Source organism: Biomphalaria glabrata, chromosome 16 (genome assembly GCF_947242115.1).
Source record: "Biomphalaria glabrata chromosome 16, xgBioGlab47.1, whole genome shotgun sequence".
NCBI classification, from domain to species: Eukaryota; Metazoa; Mollusca; class Gastropoda; family Planorbidae; genus Biomphalaria; species Biomphalaria glabrata.
Window position 1 is genome coordinate 4644294 of NC_074726.1, and position 12315 is coordinate 4656608.

Sequence of the window (12315 nt, forward strand, 5' to 3'; positions counted from 1 at the left end):
AGTTGAATTATTTTTTTTTTACTCAATGCCAAAGCAGTCAGTTATCCAATATATATATACAAATAGTCAACATCCAAATAATTCATGTCAAACGAGTTTATGTCCAAATATTTTAGTATCCGAATAGTTAACATCCAAATAATTGATGGCCAAATAGTTTATGTCCAAATAGTTATTGCATACATTTTTTTTATATCTAACAAGATAATGTCCAAATAATTAATACCCAAATTGTTAATATTTATATAGTTGAAATACAAATAATGTCTAAATACTTTATGTCCAAATCGACAATATTATAATAAATATGCAAGAGGTTAATATCTAAATAGTAAATTTCCAAATAGTTAATTGAATATATATATATTTTTTTATCTTAATCGTTGATTTCCAAATAGTAAATGCCAATAACATTAATGTCCAAAAAGTTAATGTCCATATAGTTAATATACAAATAGTAATAAGCATATGTTTAAATAGTTGAAATCAAAATTGTTAAGGATGAATTACTGTAACACCAGTATTAATGCTGCTGAATACGTTAAATTAGCGCACAAAATGATTAAATGTTAACAACATTATTTATACTAGTTCTGAAACTTTACTTCTGTGAAGTCAATTACATATACATGGGCCTACTTTACTGCCTCTATTAGCCTACCCTTTACGATCATCCAGTCCCAACTTAATTTAAGTTGTATCGACCTGCGTTTTTCTTAGTAGGAAAAACAGTTCGTTGTAGATACCGATAGAACGACTTTGTGAAACTAAGCATGACAACATCAGACATCTGTATTAGTCCTAGACATATAGTTGAATAAAATCAAAGGGGCTAGGGCGTGACATCCGTGACTACCATGTCATGTGGAGTGCCTTTTTCCACTACCACTTTTGTCAATAACAATCTTACCTTGGTAACAAAATTTCACAGGCATTCAGGATTTTTTAAATTATAAGTTTCAGATGTTCCTTCAGAAATAAAGATTTATAGATCTAGAATATAGATCTTAATCTAATCTAAGTCCTAGTCCAAACTTTTGACCACTGTGAAGACAGTTGGAGCACATACCACACAGCCAGGCTGCCATCCAATGTTTAACCACACAAACATCATTGCACAAAATATTCTCTATTTTATTCTATTGACAATGGTGACTTATCAAGAATTGAAAAAAACAAAACAACAACAGATTTTCAGGGTTTTATTTGTGTTGAAATACAATTAGGCTTATTTCTAGTCTACATTGATTCAGTTATTTAAATAATTAAAATAAAACTTCTAGATAATATCAAGATCTACTTAGAATACTTCTAATTACCTAGATCTTCTAGATCTAAACTCTATAGAAAGTAGGCCATACCTGTATAAGATCTAGATACATTAAATATATATCTAAATCTATAAACTTTGTCTATGACTAAAAGTACCATATTAGATCTATATTATTTCTAGGCAAACAAGGAAATATATGTCAACAATGATGAAATGAAGCAATTACAAAAATGATTTACCAAATTACATTAGTTCAGGAACAAAAGTCAGATTATTTGCAGACGATTGCATAATATATAGGACAATAAAAACAACACAAGACCCCCTCAACTCAAGAAAACATTAAGAAACTGGAACAGACACAAAATAGAACAGTGAGATTCATGACAAAAGAATATTTACTTTTGTCTAAAGTAGCACCTTTAGTATAATCACTAAATATAGAAAGTCTTCCGAATAGAAAATTTAAAATTAAAGCAGCAATTATACATAAAACACTGAACCATAATCTTCAAATACAAAAAACAAAATTTAATAAAATATGCAGAAAGACACAAAGATAAAGGCACATTCCTCGTACCATATGCTAGGACAAATTTGTACAAATTCTTCTTCCCTAGCACTATTAGAGCATGGAATGGATTGCCTGAGCTAGCCAGGAAAACCAGTGACTTGGCAGAATTTAGGTCATTAATTAATATGCACGACTAAATGAATGATGCGCAGCATGTAGTCATCTTCTATTTTGAAGTAACATCTGTATTATATAAGAAAAGAATAAGAAGAACAAACAAATGATAAATGCATTATCTTTCAAAACAGATACAAAGAAAAATATCAGCTGCAGCATTGAAGAAACAAATCAAAACATACAAGGATTTGTTCAACACAAGAAATATGTTCAAGAGTTTCATGCATTTTTAATGTTACTTACAGCAGGACTGATGTAAGTATAATGCTTCATTCATTATTATGTTAATGAAAGAAAATTTATTAGATAGAAAACAACTTTATATAAATATTTGTTAAATATATAAAGGCTTTGAGTTTCTAATTTAAAGTACCTGTATATGATAATTTTTTTTAAACATTATGAACTATAATCAGCTTAATTTTTTCTTCAGTAATCATAATAAAAAAAAATTATATTACCTATAAAAGTTATTATCATAAACTTTGTTTTTTTTTATTATAGACTGGTTTAGAGAATTCACATTATGTGGCGTCTACTCTTGAGGAACACTGCAATTGTTCCACTTGTACATTATATCTCAAAAGATCACACTTTGACAGTGCAGGAGTGTACAGCATCAAAATAACATTGTCTCTAGACACATCAGATATCAGTCAACACATTGTATATGAAAACAGCAGTTTTCTACAATTTTTAAAAGGTAGTTGCACATGTCTTTTTACAAAATCTTATCAATTACAGATGCTACTTCATAAGCTGGAAATTCAACTAGCTCTGTGAGATGAATTCAATGAGCTCATAGCTCTACCATTTTAATAACCCCTGACTTTTGAAGTATGCTAAATTATTATGCTTGTTAATGACAATGGTATAAGATGTAAATAAATTCAAGTTAAAGTTAGATAATGTTTGAACCATTGAGACATAGATTTCTGAGATTGAAATTTACTTGAGATCAAATAGTATTAATAGACACACTTAGGTTGAAGACACATTTACTTTTCAGTAAATCTAAATTTGGGCAGCTGTGTGATTTAAAGGTAAAAAAAAAAAAAAAGTTTAAAAGTCTGTACTCACGAGCAGTTTGTCTAGAACAAATGAGAATAGAGTATTACAGTAAAAAGAACAAAATGAAAAAAAAAGTCTGTGACGTCACATACATGAGTGAATGAAGAGTGGAAATTTTCATTTCTTGATTGCCCTACCAAAAACTTGGCTTTAAGCTTTATTAATTTATTTGTTTAAAAAGAAATTGTTTTAACTGATTGACTTGGACTTATTCTTTATCATGATTTATATTTGTAAAATAATTATTTTTAGATTTATGAATTTGTGTTCTGAATTTTGAGAGCTTTGACTTTCTATTCTTGGATTTGTTGAGTTCTTTAGTTTATTTGAAGTCTAGTTGTATTATTCAAGTACAGGAAACTGCAAGGGTCAATTATTACAACAGGAATAAAAACATTTAAAATGCACTCAATCAAAACATTGATTCAATGTGACAACTTCCGTTGTACCCAGTATATACTTTGTACTTGTCACTGCCTCACCTCATGCTTAAGTCCTGACAAATTTAAATGTTAACTGTTTTTCATTACAGAAGATGACAGCCATAGAAGAGACAAGACAAGTGCACGATTCTTTCAGACAGTATCTATTTCTTCAGTGGCAGCAGTTCTATTTTTGATGGTGTCCTCAGCTCTTATTTATAGAGCAGTTCTTCAGAAGAGAAGTAAGTACTTACAAAGCTTATATCAAATATCCATCTGTCTGTCTGGTACAAATTTTGAACACATTATTTCTCTATTTCTTTGATACCAAAAAAGGGTAATTAGTCCTTCAGTATTAATTATGTGGGGCATTAAAGATGAGCTTTACAAAATCAATAAAAAAAAGTTCAGGGTTTAAAACTCAAGAGTAAATTTAGTAAATTTACCCTTTTAGATGTTATGATGTAGAAAACAGATGATGTAAAAGTCATCTGTTTCTAACCCTGTTTAACGAAGCCAGAAAAATGACCCATTGTCTACACTTTTCCCAAACTGATGTCAGGTATCCATTAGAGCTGGGTGGACTCAGAGACACCCTAAAGATCCTGAAATTAAAAATTTCAGTATTCACCAGGATTTGAACCCAGAACTGCTCAGTTTGGAAGCCAAGTGCTTTGCCATTCAGGCGGAAAGGGAAACTTATCATGTCCTGGGGTACAGGCAAATTAAACAAAAAATGTGTAAGCTTTGTCATTCTTTATTCCTAACATTGGTGTAAAACTAGACCTAAGGCTGTCTCTAAAACACTTTATGGCAGATTTAAAAGAAAAGGCATCACAAAGATTAAACATAATAAAACAACTAGCAGGAACATCCTGGGGAGCTGAAAAGAAAACCTTAAGACAGTTCTACACTGGATACGTCAGATCTGTAATGGATAACTGTCTCTCCATACAAGTAGCTGCCAACAAAACCTATCAATCATCATTAGACACATTCCAAAACCAAGCATTGTGGCTAATTAGTGGAGGTATGAGAACTACTCCCACATCAAACTGTGAAATAAGCTCCAATATTGAACCTCTTAAGTTAAGGCGCAACAGAGCAGCATTAGAAGCTATTGAGAGATACAGAAGGTTGGAGGAAAATCATCCTAATAAATCTCTAACACAGAGAAATAGGAAAAACAACCCAAAAAAGCAAAGGACTCTGATCCAACTTACTGACGAACTAGCCCTAAAACACCACCTACCCAATAACAGAGAAAAAATTATCAGATTTTCAAACATTACACCCGGACTAAACTACAAACAACCAACCATCAAAACACATTTACTAAATAACACCTTAACAAAAGAATCAAATTCACTGGAGCTCAAAGTAGGCACACTTGAAACAATTTAAAGCTATCAAAAAACAGCTATCCATATATATACAGACGGATCGGCTTTCAAAGCCACCATCAGTGCTGGTCTTGGTGCCTTCCTGGTCTTCCCTAAAAATAAACACTTTGAGATAAGCACACCCTGTGGCGATTACTGCTAAAACTTCCAAGCTGAAATTGAGGCAATTACCATAGCACTACAGACAGTGGAAAACAAATTTTATGAAGGAGTGCAACCACCATCAGATATTGTTGTCTTTACAGACTCCCAATCTACTCTGCAAGCACTTAACAGCAGCACCTCAAACAGCCCAAGAGAGTTGACAACACTCATTGTGATAATCCATCAGATGATATCAAAATTAAATATCAATATCACACTACAGTGGATCCCTGGACATATTGGCATCATGGGAAATGAAAAGGCTGATAAGCTATCAAAGGCAGGTTCATCTATGGAACAACCAGATAGACCTGTTAACTACCTCACCCTAAGGTCAATGTTAGTCAACAATCACAAAGAGGAGTATCTCAACCAATGGGCATCAGGAAACACAGGCTGAGCCATGTACAAAGAAATGACTACGCCTAACAAACTGGACAGTATTAACTTCCTCCCCCGCAAAGAACAATCTACAATTTTCCAACTAAGAACAGGACACACACCACTATTAAATTACCACCTGAACAAAATAAACTCCACACAACTTCCCTTTGCAGACACTGCGCCCACCCCTTTGAGACCGTAAACCATATCCTCTTTGAATGCCCCTCCCTAATCCACCTTAGGCAGACCCTACTTCCACTACAGCCCAACATAAACAACACCCTGTACGGCAGTGCTGAACAACTGAAGAAAACAGCACACTTTTTTTCCTTGGCACAGTCTGCAAAAGAGCTCACAGCTCAGCAGCAATAAAGCTGGCTAGAAGAAGAAGAAGATTCCTAACATTAATGATGCTGATCAAAGCAATGACCAATACCTAATAAATGTACATTAGAAAATAAGCAGATACTACAAACAGAAAAGTCAATACAGTTATATTTGGACTATCACCAAGGAAAATGGAACACTTTTTGACTTTTATAAACCCTTTCTTTCATCTTTATGAAGATCAAGCCAAGGTAGCTGGGGCACCTTTTTGATGTGAAGAGAAGAGAGGTATCTTTCATGTATGTACCTCCCAGGAAGGCTACCTGGTGGTGTAGTATGGCCTCTGGACTGTTATCTTGATTATTCTGGTTTTAAATCTTGCCCACCATCATCCTTGGTCATCCAGTTTGGATTAGGATGTAATAACCTTCAACTTCGTTTATTTGAATTATTTAATAAGTTTTGTATGCTAATGTATTATTGTTCTTTTTTTTTATTATTATTCTTTAAGAGAAACAGAGGAAAATAGAAAGTGGTAACTCAGTGAAATACATTCTCTTTAAGAGAAACAGAGGAAAATAGAAAGTGGTAACTCAGTGAAATACATAACTACTTATGAGAATAGATTGTCCATACTGTCAGACCACAACTATGAATATATGCAACCAGAAGATCACTATGACAGATGTGTTGACTTGGTGCAGGATGATGAGGACAGACAGCAGGATCAGCCCATGCAAGACATAGTTGATACAGAATACATCACCCCCATAGAAACAGAACATATTCATACTCCAACATAAAGAGTGTTTGCATGGCAAACTTTACACTGAAATGATTAAAAAAACAAACTTTTATCCTATAAAGAAAATACAAGCTTCATCGATTAAAGGAAGCTGAAAGGACTCATTGTTCCCTTGGAAATTAATGTTTTTGCATGTGCTTCATAGATTGTGTTTAATTAATGCATCACTTATTGAAATGTTTCAACGTCATAATTACACTGAAAAAGTTTGAATTGTTTGTGAAATGAACAATTAAAAAAAAAATTGTTTTGGAATAAAGCTTATTGTTATTATTTAACTTAAAAGAGCACTTTTTACTCTTCCTTCCATTCTTGCTAAAGATATTACAAGAAAAAGGTTCCCCTTTCAGACCTTGTGGTCAATAGGGCAGATGATGTGAAAGTCATTTGTTTCTGTAGCCTACGATTAACGAGGGTGTCTTGTTCCCAGCACAACGACCAATCGCCTTTACTTTTCCCCAACTAATGTCAGGTACCCATTAGAGCTGAGTGGACTCAAAGGCGCCCTGAGATCCCTAAATTAAAAATCCTGTCTTCTTCAGGATTCAAACCTGGGACCCCTGGTTCTGAAGCCGAGCGCTTTACCGCTCAGCCACCATGCCTATCATAACAAAAAAAAACATAACAATTACTTTTTAAGAAAAGACAATCTCGTTTAGAAAGCTTAATAACTTTTAATAACTAATGAATGTTAGATTAAAAAACAATGAAAGAACATTTTTTACCCCTCCCCCCCCCACCCACCCCATTCTTTAGATCTGGACTTAGAAGATAATGTACACAATTTTCATAAACTTTAATTTATAAACACTTCAATGAATGCAGAAATACCGGAAGACCTTGAAGATAAATATTTCTTATTGTCTAGCCAAATTTTAATTTCTTTTTCAACTTTTACAAATTATAACTTGAGTTTTCCCAGTGGGGTCAATGAGAGTGTCATTCTCATTCTTTTCTCATTGATATACAGCAACAGTCTAATTAGGATAATCATTTGAGACATTTTCTTTATCTGCTCAGAAGGTTCCAGGAAGTTTCCACAAAGTTATGAGTTGAATAGAGGTATTCTTAAAACAAGAGAAAGTCTTTGCTTTGAATTTTGAAATGTAGTAGTTTTTAAAAATATTTCTTGAATATGTTTCGGATAAGTTCTGACACTTTACACTGATTTGTTTCTTTTAAATATGTTAACAAAAGAAATGTAAAATCAAAGTATAATGTAATTTAATTAAAAAATTATTTTTTTTTCAAATTGCCAACAATGTCTCATAAGACAATAATATATTCCTTGCATCAGAAGTCAGACATGCTGTTATCTCATGTAAATTTTCTTTGTGATATAGTGTATTAGAATGCAAGTTTAATATCTAAATTTGTTTGCTGTTAAGCTTTATGTGTAGACCAAGATAGTGAAACTATAGCTATGTTGTTTATTTTTTCATCAAGCAAGCTAAAAGACAGTACTTCGTAATCAAACAATTTTTTTTTAAATCTTAACACATTAAATATATTAACACAATAAAATTTATGACAATTTAATTCAATTATATTTTTTTTAAAGTTAATTATTACATATAACAGTACATCTGCAGTTATCTATAATATAAAGCACAATGTAAGGAGTATATGTAAATATATATAGTCTATGGTATGTATGTATATCCCAAATAAAAATCAAAACCGTTTGACCAATCTTGATAAACCTTGGCATAAATGTTTTTTAGATCATGGCGGATACCATAGTTTATGCTTAATGTCCCTTAAGTTAGAAAAAAAAAGTACACAATTGTATCTCTGATAAAAAGAGGGAAAATGTTTAACAAGTTGGGTAAACCTGTTTTCACAGTATCTGACTAGTGTATTTATATAACATCAAAGATAGAAATACAGTATATCTTGGTAGTCCTAGTCAGAAATATAAATTATAAAGATAATTCTTGTTTGAATAAAGAGCTATAGTGTATAATTAAACATTATTCAGTGAATAAATATTTGGAAAGACATAATAATATGTTTAAAACAGAGGTTCTCAAACGTTTTCAGCCCAGGGATCCCTTTATATACTCAAAACTTGCCCATGGACCTCTAAGTGAAAAATTTAAATAAATGCATACTGATACTTTAGAAAATTACAAGTGAAAAAAAACATTTTGTTGAAGGAGTGTCTTTTTTTTTTTTTAAATATAATTTATTTCAAAATAATATACAAAATTAATGTCTTGGACAAGGTTGATGTGATTGTGTGTATTTATGTCCAGCTAAATGTTTGCAAGTTGCAACTGATAATCCCACAAGCACACATTTCTAGTCAGTTTATTTTAATTGTGACCAGGTTCATTATGGCATTATGTTGTACCAAATAAGAAGAAGAGAAAGCAGTCATCAACTTCTGTACAATGATCCATAATGAAAGATATAAAATTGGTATCCGAGTGAAGAATGCCTCTAAATCTTTAGTAATAGACATATTAAACAGTTCTGAGTGGGGGAGTTATTATTCATAAAATCCAACTGGATAAAATGGCTTTCAGCGAAAACATTTTTATTGTATAAAAATTTCATCTTTCTGCTGTCGTCTCATGGTTGTCTCAAGCACCAGTTTGAGAAACACTGCTCTAGACTGTCATCTCTTATTAAAATTATTAGATGATTTCACTGTATTAAAACAAACAAACAATGTTTAAGTATAATTTTCTATCTAACTGAGCTTTATTTCTGACAGATTGCAACAATCATTGTGATTAAAAACAAGCAAGATCCAGTATCAAAACAAGTACAAGCAAGATCCATTATATCAAACACTAAGTTAGCCCCTTTTTTTTTAATCCAAAAATTTTAATGTGCCATAAACGTTTTATGAGAATAAAGGATCATGGAAGAACTTACAAATGTAAAATACTATACAAGTTGCTGAGCATCTAAAAAATAAAAGTAGAATATCTGGAGCTAACAAAACTCTCTACATTTATATCTAGACAATAAAAAAATCTCCAGCACTTATGTAATATACTGTTGCAATAATTTGTCATCCTAAAATATATATATCTAAAGGAAAATATAACACAACACCAACTAAAAATGTATAACAAACTATGACAAACAAATAATAATAATAAATGAAACAAATCTTTATATCACACTTTCTTTGCTTACATGTTCCCATTTACTCTCTAAGTCTTATCTACACCACTATATAATAATAATGATAATAAGGCTTGAAGATTAATGAGGAATGCAGTATTTCCTGCGGATATGCAGTCCCAGCCGTGACCTACATACAATTTAATTTCTTAAGAGTATGAATTAAAATTAAAAGTTTCTTTTAGTAGAATTAATTACAAACACTGTACTTCTATCTAATTCTGCTTGTTTCTCGGTAAGGTGTTTTAATTATTACATTATTTATACATGAAAACAAAAATAGTTTGATGACATTTCACATTGAGAAGGAAGGGACCAGCCACGTACATACGCCATCATTTTTTAAAATAATTAATGAGTGCATTGCACTTGTAATAGAAAAAGAAACAAGGATTATCGTAAATAAAAAATAGGGGAGTGTTACGGTCGTAGCGCAGCACGGTGTGCATGAATAATGGTGCGAATGTGTGTAATGAATGGAAGTGATGTTGAAAAGGGGAAGCCGGGAGAAATGGACAGGAAGAGAAATGAAATGTTCGTATTTACACAACTGGTTGTAATATTAAAGTATTTATAGAGTAATAACCTGAGAGTCTATTATTATTTCAAAGAGTCTTGTGTCGTAACAGGGGTATACAACTTTTCGTTATTATTTTTGTAAGCTTAGTCCCATGTACAATTGTTAAACAGTTTATAAAACAAAGGCTTGTCTTTCAGTCTGAAGATTAATGAGGAATGCAGTATTTCCCGTGGCTACAACACATAATACACACAAATTAACTTGGTTAAACATATTGGAATTAGTTTGATCTACATCTGAAGATACTATAAAGAGATCACTTATCATCAGAATCCTCATCAAAAAAGGGTAGAAGCAGATATGAGCTAGTACAACCAGGACACATGGCAGCATCATATTCAACATGGGGCTTTAACTTTGACCATTTCCCTAATGATATATGCTTCATACACCCATGAGGATGTGAGATAATCACTATCAATCTTTCGTCTGTGCATTGGACAGTATTTATTCATTTCCCATGATGCCAATGTGTCCAGGGATCCACTGTAGTGTGATATTGATATTTAATTTTGATATCATCTGATGGATTATCACAATGAGTGTTGTCAACTCTCTTGGGCTGTTTGAGGTGATAGTATTTAACTACAGCAGTGATGCCCAAAGTACGGCCCGTGTGCCAGAACTGGCCCCCAATGCGGTTACATCCGGCCCGCAGAAACGTCGGCACGAAAAGTAGAAAATCCTCCCCCCTTAAAAATACTTGTAAATTTATCTTTACCATCGATAGAGCCCTCACATTTCTGTGATGGATTGATAGCATGACCTTTAACGAGTGTGCGATTATGAGTTTATGAAATGGAACTCTGAATGTAGAATCTACCAGGAAAACTGAATGGATCTTTTTTGTGGAACATGATAAAAAGCCAACATATTTGTTTTGTAAAGAAACTTTGGCTGTTTCAAACAAACAAAAAACAACAACCTATACAGCGGCATTATAAAAGAAACATGAAGGCTTTCTTGGTTTGAGCCGCGTCTAAAAGATTGGTTAAACTATGCCTAGGGATTGGAGGACCGATGAGAATATTTACCGAAAAGAGACAAGAAAATAAGTTGGTGGTAAAGCTTGAATTGATTAAAACCACTTAGTATTGATCTAACTCACTATTATAATCAGATCCCCACTATAAACAGAAATTAAACACCTCCACGTGGCTCAACCGAACAACCCCATTCATAATATTGCATAGAAGCTTTTGGTAAAAAAATGTTTCACATTTTATAATACTGCTACTTTCAGTTGCAAATATTTACTCCCAATTGACTCCCATAACTTCTACCAGCATTTTACTTTACCCTCTTTAAAAGCAGATTCGACTGACTAAATAGTTGTTAACTGCATCATTTTTTTTTTTTGAAAATAGTTATTGATATTACATGACCATAAAACAGGGATGTGTGTTTAAACCCTTACCACCTGTTGTATAGATTTTAATTAAACTTTTTAGTTAGTAACTGATCTCGTCTACAGAGAGGAAAGAGGCCAAACGTAGACAAGATCAGAAAAATGAAACACAGGATCGCAGCCTAGCGGAAGAATCCTATAGGGAAGCAGATCTGAAAGAAAAGAGAAGCTGTCGGCAAGATAAACGGGACTGGATTGAGCAGAAGGGACAAGAGGCACAAGCAGCTGCAAGCAGAAATGACACAAAAACCCTCCATCGTATTGTCCGAGATCTCACTGGAGCAAAGAGTGGACATGGGGCACCAATAAAAGACAAGCAAGGCAAAACTTTGTTAACGAAAGAAGAACAGGATGCAAGATGGGTAGAGCACTTTAAAGAGACGAAATATCATAGAACAAAGTCTTGAGTAGCCTACCAACAACGGCTAACGATCAGTTTCGTAGACTTCAAAAAAGCGTTTGATATTGTCCACCGAGAATCACTATGGAAAATAGTTAGAGAATACGGTATCCCAGAAAAATTCGTCAAGATCCTACGACACCTTTACAGTCAGTCTAGTTGCTGCATTAAAACAGAAGAGGGAACAACAGAGTTTTTTACAATCGAGACAGGTGTAAGACAGGGGTGCATCTTATCTCCCTTCCTTTTCCTCCTAGCCATCGACT

At 32.9% G+C, this 12315-nt stretch overlaps 1 long non-coding RNA gene across 1 annotated transcript; it reads left to right on the forward strand.

Annotated features, from left to right (window-relative positions):
- The first annotated feature begins 2101 nt into the window (after positions 1-2101).
- Positions 2102-7246, forward strand: LOC129923260 (uncharacterized). The gene is made up of 4 exons (XR_008775176.1): positions 2102-2219; positions 2469-2667; positions 3568-3699; positions 6227-7246. It is a non-coding gene; the product is annotated as an uncharacterized LOC129923260 (long non-coding RNA).
- The last annotated feature ends 5069 nt before the right edge of the window (positions 7247-12315 follow it).